This window comes from Schistocerca serialis, chromosome 6, assembly GCF_023864345.2.
Source record: "Schistocerca serialis cubense isolate TAMUIC-IGC-003099 chromosome 6, iqSchSeri2.2, whole genome shotgun sequence".
Taxonomy (NCBI): Eukaryota; Metazoa; Arthropoda; class Insecta; order Orthoptera; family Acrididae; genus Schistocerca; species Schistocerca serialis.
This window is the reverse complement of record NC_064643.1, coordinates 25,106,581-25,118,914: the sequence shown is the minus strand read 5'-3', so window position 1 is coordinate 25,118,914 and position 12,334 is coordinate 25,106,581.

The following is a 12,334-nucleotide window of genomic DNA, read 5'->3' as shown; positions in this document are numbered from 1 at the left end:
TGAAGTGAAGCATCGGAATCCATAACTAGTGTCACAGGAATGGTTCAAAGCAAAGTCAGTAAGAACAGTCAGTCTTCCTGTCCTTAAGTCGGCATTGTGCCTTTTGTATTTAATTCCGATGTAATTTGTGTGTTTCATCGTCAATAAGATGGTCCAAGGGATACAGTAAACCTGGAGTGTAGCATCGGAATCTATAACTAGTGTCACAGGAATGGTTCAAAGTATAGACAGTAAGAAGAGTCAGTCTTTGTGTACTTATGTCGGCATTTTGCCTTTTGTAATAAACTCCGATGCAATTTCTGAGTTTAGTCGTCAATAAGAAGGTCCAAGGGATACAGTAAACCTTAAGTGAAGCATCGGAATGTATAACTAGTGTCACAGGAATGGTTCAAAACATAGTCAGTAAGAAGAGTCAGTCTTCTTGTCCTTAAGTCGGCATTGTGCCTTTTGTATTTAATTCCGATAGAATTTCTGTGTCTCATCGTCAATAGGAAAGTCCAAGGGATACAGTAAACCTGGAGTGAAGCCGCGGAATCTATAACTAGTGTCACAGTAATGGTTCAAAACATAGGCAGTAAGAAGAGTCAGTCTTCTTGTACTTAAGTCGGCATTGTGCCATTTGTATTTAATTCCGATGCAATTTCTGTGCTTCATCGTTAATAAGAAGGTCCAAGGGATACAGTAAACCTGAAGTGAAGCAATGGAATCTATATCTAGTGTCACTGGAATGGTTCTAAACATAGACAGTAAGAAGAGTCGGTCTTCTTGTACTTAAGTCGGCATTGTGCCTTTTCTATTTAATGCCGATGCAATTTCTGTGTTTCATCGTCAATAACAAGGTCCAAGGGATACAGTAAATCCTGGAGTGAAGCATCGGAATCTATAACTAGTGTCACTGTAATGGTTAAAACATATTCAGTAAGAAGAGTCAGTCTTCTTGTACTTAAGTCGGCATTGTGCCTTTTGTATCTAATTCCGATGCAATTTCTATGTTTCATCGTCAATAAGAATGTCAGAGGGATACAGTAAACCTGAAGTGAAGCATGGGAATCTATAACAAGTGTCACAGGAAAGTTTCAAAACATAGTCAGTAAGAAGAGTCAGTCTTCTTGTCCTTAAGTCGGCATTGTGCCTTTTGTATTTAATTCCGATAGAATTACTGTGTCTCATCGTCAATAACATGGTCCAAGGGATACAGTAAACCTCAAGTGAAGCATCGGAATCTATAACTAGTGTCACACAAATGGTTCAAAACATAGTCAGTTGGGAGTGTCGTTCTTCATGTACTTAAGTCGGCATTGTGCCTTTTGAATTTAATTTCGATGCAATATCTGTGTTTCATCGTCAATAAGAAGATCCAAGAGATACAGTGAACTTGAAGTGAAGCATCGGGATCTATAACTAGTGTCACAGGAATGGTTCAAATCATAGACTGTAGGAAGAGTCAGTCTTCTTGTACTTAAGTCGGCATTGTGCCTTTTGTATTTAATTCCGATGCAATTTCTGTGTTTCATCGTCAATAAGAAGGTCCAAGGGATACAGTAAACCTGAAGTGAAGCATCGGAATCTATAACTAGTGTCACAGGAATGGTTCAAATTAAAGTCAGTAAGAAGAGTCAGTCTTCTTGTCCTTATGTCGGCATTGTGCCCTTAGTATTTAATTCCGATGCAATTTCTGTGTTTCATCGTCAATAAGAAGGTCCAAGGGATACAGTAAACCTGGAGTGTAGCATCGGAATCTATAACTAGTGTCTCAGGAATGGTTCAGAACATAGACTGTAAGAAGAGTCAGTATTCGTGTACTTAAGTCAGCATTTTGCCTTTTGTATTTAATTCCGATGCAATTTCTGTGTTTCATCGTCAATAAGAAGGTCCAAGGGATACAGTAAACCTGAAGTGAATCATCGGAATCTATAACTAGTGTCACAGGAATGGTTCAACACATAGTCAGTAAGAAGAGTCAGTGTTCCTGTACTTATGTCGGCATTGTGCCTTTTTTATTTAATTCCGATGCAATTTCTGTGTTTCATCGACAATAACAAGATCCAAGGGATACAGTAAACCTGGAGTGAAGCATCGGAATCTATAACTAGTGTCAATGGAATGGTTCAAATCATAGACAGGACGAAGAGTCAGTCCCCTTGTACTTAGGCCGGCTTTGTGCCTTTTGTATTTAATTCCGATGCAATTTCTGTGTTTCATCGTCAATAAGAAGGTCCAAGGGATACAGTAAAGCTCTAGTGAAGCAACTGAATCTATAACTAGTATCACACGAATGGTTCAAAGCATAGTCAGTAGGGAGAGTCGGTCTTCATGTACTTGAGTCGGCATTGTGAATTTTGTATTTAATTCCGATGCAATTTCTGTGTTTCATCGTCAATATCAAGGTCCAAGGGATACAGTAAACTTCAAGTGAAGCATCGGAATCTATAACTAGTGTCACAGGAATGGTTCAAAACATAGACAGTAGAAAGAGTCAGTCTTCTTGTACTTAAGTCGGCATTGTGCCTTTTGTATTTAATTCCGATTAATTTCTGCGTTTCATCGACTATAAGATGGTCAGAGGGATACAGTAAACCTATAGTGAGCATCGGAATCTATAACTAGTGTCACAGGAATGGTTCAAAACATAGTCAGTAAGAAGGGTCAGTCTTTTTGGACTTAAGTCGGCATTGTGATTTTTGTGTTTAATTCCGGTGCAATTTCTGTGTTTCATCGTCATTAAGAAGGTCCAAGGGATACAGTAAACCTGAAGTAAAGCATCGGAATCTATAACTAGTGTCACAGGAATGGTTCAAAACATAGACAGTAAGAAGAGTCAGTCTTCTTGTACTTAAGTCGGCATTGTGCCTTTTGTATTTAATTCCGATGCAATTTCTGTGTTTCATCATGAATAAGAAGATCAGAGGGATACAGTAAACCTGAAGTGAAGCATCGGAATCTATAACTAGTGTCACAGGAATGGTTCAAAACATAGACAGTAAGAAGAGTCAATCTTCTTGTAATTAAGTCGGCATTGTGCCTTTTGTATTTAATTCCGATGCAATTTCTGGGTTTCTTCGTCAATAAGAAGGTCCAAGGGATACAGTAAACCTGGAGTGAAGCATCGGAATCTATAACTAGTGTCGCAGGAATGGTTCAAAACATAGACAGTAAGAAGAGTCAGTCTTCCTGTACCTAAGTCGGCATTGTGCCTTTTGTTTTAATTCCGATGCAATTTCTGTGTTTCATCGTCAATAAGAAGGTCCAAGGGATACAGTAAAGCTCTAGTGAAGCAACTGAATCTATAACTAGTATCACACGAATGGTTCAAAGCATAGTCAGTAGGGAGAGTCGGTCTTCATGTACTTGAGTCGGCATTGTGAATTTTGTATTTAATTCCGATGCAATCTCTGTGTTTCATCGTCAATAAGAAGGTCCAAGGGATACAGTAAACCTGGAGTGAAGCATCGGAATCCAGAACTAGTGTCACAGGAATGGTTCAAAACATAGACAGTAGGAAGAGTCAGTCTTCTTGTACTTAAGTCGGCATAGTGCCTTTTGTATTTAATTCCGATGCAATTTCTGTGTTTCATCGTCAATAAGAAGGTCCAAGGTATACAGTAAACCTGAAGTGAAGCATCGGAATCTATAACTAGTGTCACAGGAATGGTTCAAAACATAGTCAGTAAGAAGAGTCAGTCTTCTTGTATTTAAGTCGGCATTGTGCCTTTTCTATTTAATTCCGATGCAATTTCTGTGTTTAATCGTCAATAACAAGGTCCAAGGGATACAGTAAACCTGGAGTGAAGCATCGGAATCTATAACTAGTGTCACGGGAATGGTTCAAAACATAGACAGTAACAAGAGTCAATCTTCTTGTACTTAATTCGACATTGTGCCCTTTCTATTTAATTCCGATGCAATTTCTGTGTTTCATCGTCAATAAGAAGGTCAGAGGGATACAATAAACCTGAAGTGAAGCATCGGAATCCATAACTAGTGTCACAGGAATGGTTCAAAGCAAAGTCAGTAAGAACAGTCAGTCTTCCTGTCCTTAAGTCGGCATTGTGCCTTTTGTATTTAATTCCGATGTAATTTGTGTGTTTCATCGTCAATAAGATGGTCCAAGGGATACAGTAAACCTGGAGTGTAGCATCGGAATCTATAACTAGTGTCACAGGAATGGTTCAAAGTATAGACAGTAAGAAGAGTCAGTCTTTGTGTACTTATGTCGGCATTTTGCCTTTTGTAATAAACTCCGATGCAATTTCTGAGTTTAGTCGTCAATAAGAAGGTCCAAGGGATACAGTAAACCTGAAGTGAAGCATCGGAATGTATAACTAGTGTCACAGGAATGGTTCAAAACATAGTCAGTAAGAAGAGTCAGTCTTCTTGTATTTAAGTCGGCATGGTGCCTTTTGTATCTACTTCCGATGCAATTTCTACGTTTCATCGTCAAGAAGAATGTCAGAGGGATACAGTAAACCTGAAGTGAAGCAATGGAATCTATATCTAGTGTCACTGGAATGGTTCTAAACATAGACAGTAAGAAGAGTCGGTCTTCTTGTACTTAAGTCGGCATTGTGCCTTTTCTATTTAATGCCGATGCAATTTCTGTGTTTCATCGTCAATAACAAGGTCCAAGGGATACAGTAAAACCTGGAGTGAAGCATCGGAATCTATAACTAGTGTCACTGTAATGGTTAAAACATAGGCAGTAAGAAGAGTCAGTCTTCTTGTACTTAAGTCGGCATTGTGCCTTTTGTATCTAATTCCGATGCAATTTCTATGTTTCATCGTCAATAAGAATGTCAGAGGGATACAGTAAACCTGAAGTGAAGCATGGGAATCTATAACAAGTGTCACAGGAAAGTTTCAAAACATAGTCAGTAAGAAGAGTCAGTCTTCTTGTCCTTAAATCGGCATTGTGCCTTTTGGATTTAATTCCGATAGAATTACTGTGTCTCATCGTCAATAACATGGTCCAAGGGATACAGTAAACCTCAAGTGAAGCATCGGAATCTATAACTAGTGTCACACAAATGGTTCAAAACATAGTCAGTAGGGAGAGTCGTTCTTCATGTACTTAAGTCGGCATTGTGCCTTTTGAATTTAATTCCGATGCAATATCTGTGTTTCATCGTCAATAAGAAGATCCAAGAGATACAGTGAACTTGAAGTGAAGCATCGGGATCTATAACTAGTGTCACAGGAATGGTTCAAATCATAGACTGTAGGAAGAGTCAGTCTTCTTGTACTTAAGTCGGCATTGTGCCTTTTGTATTTAATTCGGATGCAATTTCTGTGTTTCATCGTCAATAAGAAGGTCCAAGGGATACAGTAAACCTGAAGTGAAGCATCGGAATCTATAACTAGTGTCACAGGAATGGTTCAAATTAAAGTCAGTAAGAAGAGTCAGTCTTCTTGTCCTTATGTCGGCATTGTGCACTTAGTATTTAATTCCGATGCAATTTCTGTGTTTCATCGTCAATAAGAAGGTCCAAGGGATACAGTAAACCTGGAGTGTAGCATCGGAATCTATAACTAGTGTCTCAGGAATGGTTCAGAACATAGACTGTAAGAAGAGTCAGTATTCGTGTACTTAAGTCAGCATTTTGCCTTTTGTATTTAATTCCGATGCAATTTCTGTGTTTCATCGTCAATAAGAAGGTCCAAGGGATACAGTAAACCTATAGTGAATCATCGGAATCTATAACTAGTGTCACAGGAATGGTTCAAAACATAGTCAGAAAGAAGAGTCAGTGTTCCTGTACTTATGTCGGCATTGTGCCTTTTTTATTTAATTCCGATGCAATTTCTGTGTTTCATCGACAATAACAAGATCCAAGGGATACAGTAAACCTGGAGTGAAGCATCGGAATCTATAACTAGTGTCAATGGAATGGTTCAAATCATATACAGGACGAAGAATCAGTCCTCTTGTACTTAGGCCGGCTTTGTGCCTTTTGTATTTAATTCCGATGCAATTTCTGTGTTTCATCGTCAATAAGAAGGTCCAAGGGATACAGTAAAGCTCTAGTGAAGCAACTGAATCTATAACTAGTATCACACGAATGGTTCAAAGCATAGTCAGTAGGGAGAGTCGGTCTTCATGTACTTGAGTCGGCATTGTGAATTTTGTATTTAATTCCGTTGCAATGTCTGTGTTTCATCTTCAATATCAAGGTCCAAGGGATACAGTAAACTTCAAGTGAAGCATCGGAATCTATAACTAGTGTCACAGGAATGGTTCAAAACATAGACAGTAGAAAGAGTCAGTCTTCTTGTACTTATGTCGGCATTGTGCCTTTTGTATTTAATTCCGATTAATTTCTGCGTTTCATCGACTATAAGATGGTCAGAGGGATACAGTAAACCTATAGTGAGCATCGGAATCTATAACTAGTGTCACAGGAATGGTTCAAAACATAGTCAGTAAGAAGAGTCAGTCTTTTTGGACTTAAGTCGGCATTGTGCTTTTTGTGTTTAATTCCGGTGCAATTTCTGTGTTTCATCGTCATTAAGAAGGTCCAAGGGATACAGTAAACCTGAAGTAAAGCATCGGAATCTATAACTAGTGTCACAGGAATGGTTCAAAACATAGACAGTAAGAAGAGTCAGTCTTCTTGTACTTAAGTCGGCATTGTGCCTTTTGTATTTAATTCCGATGCAATTTCTGTGTTTCATCATGAATAAGAAGATCAGAGGGATACAGTAAACCTGAAGTGAAGCATCGGAATCTATAACTAGTGTCACAGGATTGGTTCAAAACATAGACATTACGAAGAGTCAATCTTCTTGTACTTAAGTCGACATTGTGCCTTTTCTATTTAATTCCGATGCAATTTCTGTGTTTCATCGTCAATAAGAAGGTCAGAGGGATACAATAAACCTGAAGTGAAGCATCGGAATCTATAACTAGTGTCACAGGAATGGTTCATAACAAAGTCAGTAAGAACAGTCAGTCTTCCTGTCCTTAAGTCGGCATTGAGCCTTTTGTATTTAATTCCGATGCAATATTTGTGTTTCATCGTCAATAAGATGGTCCAAGGGATACAGTAAACCTGGAGTGTAGCATCGGAATCTATAACTAGTGTCACAGGAATGGTTCAAAGTATAGACAGTAAGAAGAGTCAGTCTTCGTGTACTTAAGTCGGCATTTTGCCTTTTGTAATAAACTCCGATGCAATTTCTGAGTTTAGTCGTCAATAAGAAGGTACAAGGGATACAGTAAACCTGAAGTGAAGCATCGGAATCTATAACTAGTGTCACAGGAATGGTTCAAAACATAGTCAGTAAGAAGAGTCAGTCTTCTTGTATTTAAGTCGGCATTGTGTTTTTTGTATCTAATTCCGATGCAATTCTATGTTTCATCGTCAATAAGAATGTCAGAGGGATACAGTAAACCTGAAGTGAAGCATGGGAATTTATAACAAGTGTCACAGGAATGTTTCAAAACATAGTCAGTAAGAAGAGTCAGTCTTCTTGTCCTTAAGTCGGCATTGTGCCTTTTGTATTTAATTCCGATAGAATTTCTGTGTCTCATCGTCAATAGGAAAGTCCTAGGGATACAGTAAACCTGGAGTGAAGAATCGGAATCTATAACTAGTGTCACAGTAATGGTTCAAAACATAGGCAGTAAGAAGAGTCAGTCTTCTTGTACTTAAGTCGGCATTGTGCCTTTTGTATTTAATTCCGATGCAATTTCTGTGTTTCATCGTCAATAAGAAGGTCCAAGGGATACAGTAAACCTGAAGTGAAGCATCGGAATCTATATCTAGTGTCACTGGAATGGTTCAAAACATAGACAGTAAGAAGAGTCGGTCTTCTTGTACTTAAGTCGGCATTGTGCCTTTTCTATTTAATTCCGATGCAATTTCTGTGTTTCATCGTCAATAACAAGGTCCAAGGGATACAGTAAAACCTGGAGTGAAGCATCGGAATCTATAACTAGTGTCACAGTAATGGTTAAAACATAGGCAGTAAGAAGAGTCAGTCTTCTTGTACTTAAGTCGGCATTGTGCCTTTTGTATCTAATTCCGATGCAATTTCTATGTTTCATCGTCAATAAGAATGTCGGAGGGATACAGTAAACCTGAAGTGATCATGGGAATCTATAACAAATGTCACAGGAATGTTTCAAAACATAGTCAGTAAGAAGAGTCAGTCTTCTTGTCCTTAAGTCGGCATTGTGCCTTTTGTATTTAATTCCGATAGAATTACTGTGTCTCATCGTCAATAACAAGGTCCAAGGGATACGGTAAACCTGAAGTGAAGCATCGGAATCTATAACTAGTGTCACAGGAATGGTTCAAAACAAAGTCAGTAAGAAGAGTCAGTCTTCATGTCCTTATGTCGGCATTGTGCCTTTAGTATTTAATTCCGATGCAATTTCTGTGTTTCATCGTCAATAAGAAGGTCCAAGGGATACAGTAAATCTGGAGTTTAGCATCGGAATCTATAACTAGTGCCACAGGAGTGGTTCAGAACGTAGACTGTAAGAAGAGTCAGTATTCGTGTACTTAAGTCAGCATTTTGCCTTCTGTATTTAATTCCGATGCAATTTCTGTGTTTCATCGTCAATAAGAAGGTCCAAGGGACACAGTAAACCTGAAATGAATCATCGGAATCTATAACTAGTGTCACAGGAATTGTTGAAAACATAGTCAGTAAGAAGAGTCAGTCTTCTTGTACTTATGTCGGCATTGTGCCTTTTTTATTTAATTCCGATGCAATTTCTGTGTTTAATCGACAATATCAAGATCCAAGGGATACAGTAAACCTGGAGTGAAGCATCAGAATCTATAACTAGTGTCAATGAAATGGTTCAAATCATAGACAGGAAGAAGAGTCAGTCCTCTTGTACTTAGGCCAGCATTGTGCCTTTTGTATTTAATTCCGATGCAATTTCTGTGTTTCATCGTCAATATCAAGGTCCAAGTGATACAGTAAACTTCAAGTGAAGCATCGGAATCTATAACTAGTGTCAAAGGAATGGTTCAAAACATAGTCAGTAAGAAGAGTCAGTCTTCTTGTCCATATGTCGGCATTGTGCCTTTTGTATTTAATTACAATGCAATTTCTGTGTTTCATCGTCAATAAGAAGGGCCAAGGGATACAGTAAACCTGGAGTGTAGCATCGGAATCTATAACTAGTGCCACAGGAATGGTTCAGAGCATAGACAGTAAGAAGAGTCAGTGTTCGTGTACTTATGTCGTCATTGTGCCTTTTATATTTAATTCCGATGCAATTTCTGTGTTTCATCGTCAATAAGAAGGTCCTAGGGATACGGTAAACCTGGAGTGAAGCATCGGAATCTATAACTAGTGTCACAGGAATAGTTTTAAACATAGACAGTAAGTAGAGTCAGTCTTCTTGTACTTAAGTCGGCATTGTGCCTTTTGTATTTAATTCCGATGCAATTTCTGCGTTTCATCGTCAATAAGAAGGTTCAAGGAATACAGTAGACCTTAGTTGAAGCATCGGAATCTATATCTAGTGTCACACTAATGGTTCAAAACATAGTCATTAGGGAGAGTCGGTCTTCATGTACTTAAGTCGGTATTGTGCCTTTTGTATTTATTTCCGATACAATTTCTGTGTTTTATCATCAATAATAAGATTAGAGGGATACAGTAAACCTGAAGTGAAGCATCGGAATCTATAACTAGTGTCACAGCAATGGTTCAAAGGAAAGTCAGTAAGAAGAGTCAGTCTTCTTGTCCATATGTCGGCATTGTGCCTTTTGTATATAATTACAATGCAATTTCTGTGTTTCATCGTCAATAAGAAGGGCCAAGGGATACAGTAAACCTGGAGTGTAGCATCGGAATCTATAACTAGTGCCACAGGAATGGTTCAGAGCATAGACAGTAAGAAGAGTCAGTGTTCGTGTACTTATGTCGGCATTCTGACTTTTGTATTTAATTCCGATGCAATTTCTGTGTTTCATCGTCAATAAGAAGGTCCAAGGGAAACAGTAAACCTGAAGTGAAGCAACGGAATCTGTAACTAGTGCCAATGGAATGGTTGAAATCATAGACAATAAGAAGAGTCAGTCTTCTTGTACTTAGGCCGGCATTGTGCCTTTTGTATTTAATTCCGATGCAATTTCTGTGTTTCATCGTCTATAAGAACGTCCAAGGGATACAGTAAACCTTAAGTGAATTATCGGAATCTATAACTAGTGTAACAGGATTGGTTCAAAACATAGACAGTAAGAAGAGTCAGTCTTCTTGTACTTAAGTCGGCATTGTGTCTTTTGTATTTAATTCCGATGCAATTTCTGTGTTTCATCGTCAACAAGAAGGTCCAAGGGATACAGTAGACCTGAACTGAAGCATCGGAATCTATAACTAGTGTCACAGGAATGGTACAAAGCATAGACAGTAAGAAGAGTCAGTCTTCTTGTACATAAGTCGGAATTGTGCCTTTTGTATTTTATTCCGATGTAATTTCTGTGTTTCATCGTCAATAAGAGGGTCAGAGGGATACAGTAAACCTGAAGTGAAACATCGGAATCTATAACTAGTGTCACAGGAATGGTCAAAACATAGACAGTAGGAAGAGTCAGTCTTCTTGTACTTAAGTCGGCATTGTGCCTTTTGTATTTAATTCCGATGCAATTTCTGTGTTTCATCGGCAATAAGGTCAGAGGGATACAGTAAACCTGAAGTGAAGCATCGGAATCTATAACTAGTGTCACAGAAATGGTTCAAAACGTAGACAGTAGGATGAGTCAGTCTTCTTGTTCTTAATTCGGCATTATGCCTTTTGTATTTAATTCCGATGCAATTTCTGTGTTTCATCGTCAATAAGAAGATCCAAGGGATACAGTAAACCAGGAGTGAAGCATCGGAATCTATAACTAGTGTCACAAGAATGGTTCAAAACATTGTCAGTAAGAAGAGTCGGTCTTCTTGTAGTTAACTCGGCATTGTGCCTTTTGTATTTAATTCCGATGCAATTTCTGTGTTTCATCGTCAATAAGAAGGTCAGAGGAATACAGTAAACCTGAAGTGAAGCATCGGAATCCAAAACAACTGCCACAGGAATGGTTCAAAACATAGACAGTAGGAAGAGTCAGTTTTCTTGTACTTACGTCGCATTATGCCTTTTGTATTTAATTCCGATGCAATTTCTGTGTTTCATCGTCAATAAGAAGGTCCAAGGGAAACAGATAAACCTGCACTGAAGCATCGGAATCCATAGCTAGTGTCACAGGAATGGTTCAAAACATAGTTAGTAAGAAGAGTCAGTCTTCTTGTCCGTAAGTCGGCATTGTGCCTTTTCTATTTAATTCCGATGCAATTTCTGTATTTCATCGTCAATAAGAAGGTCCAAGGGATACAGTAAACCTGGAGTGAAGCATCGGAATCAAGAACTAGATTCGCAGGAATGGTTCAAAACATAGACAGTATGAAGAGTCAGTCTTCTTGTACTTAAGTCGGCATTGTGCCTTTTTTATTTAATTCCGATGCAATTTCTGTGTTTCATCGTCAATAAGAAGGTCCAAGGGATACAGTAAACCTCAAGTGAAGCATCGGAATCTATAACTAGTGTCACAGGAATGGTTCAAAGTATAGACAGTAAGAAAAGTCAGTCGTCTTGTACTTAAGTCTGCATTGTGCTTTTTCTATTTAATTCCGATGCAATTTCTGTGTTTCATCGTCAATAAGAAGGTCAGAGGGATACAGTAAACCTGAAGTGAAGCATCCGAATCTATAACTAGTGTCACAGGAATGGTTCAAAACATAGTCAGTAAAAAGAGTCAGTCATCTTGTACTTAAGTCGGCATTGTGCCTTTTGTATTTAATTCCGATGCAATTTCTGTGTTTCATCGTCTATAAGAATGTCCAAGGGATACAGTAAACCTTAAGTGAAGCATCGGAATCTATAACTAGTGTAACAGGATTGGTTCAAAACATAGACAGTAAGAAGAGTCAGTCTTCTTGTACTTAAGTCGGTATTGTGGCTTTTGTATTTAATTCCGATGCAATGTCTGTGTTTCATCGTCAATAAGAAGGTCCAAGGGATACAGTAGACCTGAACTGAAGCATCGGAATCTATAACTAGTGTCACAGGAATGGTACAAAACATTGACAGTAAGAAGAGTCAGTCTTCTTGTACATAAGTCGGAATTGTGCCTTTTGTATTTAATTCCGATGCAATTTCTGCGTTTCATCGTCAATAAGAAGGTTCAAGGAATACAGTAGACCTGAGTTGAAGCATCGGAATCTATATCTAGTGTCACACTAATGGTTCAAAACATAGTCATTAGGGAGAGTCGGTCTTCATGTACTTAAGTCGGTATTGTGCCTTTTGTATTTATTTCCGATGCAATTTCTGTGT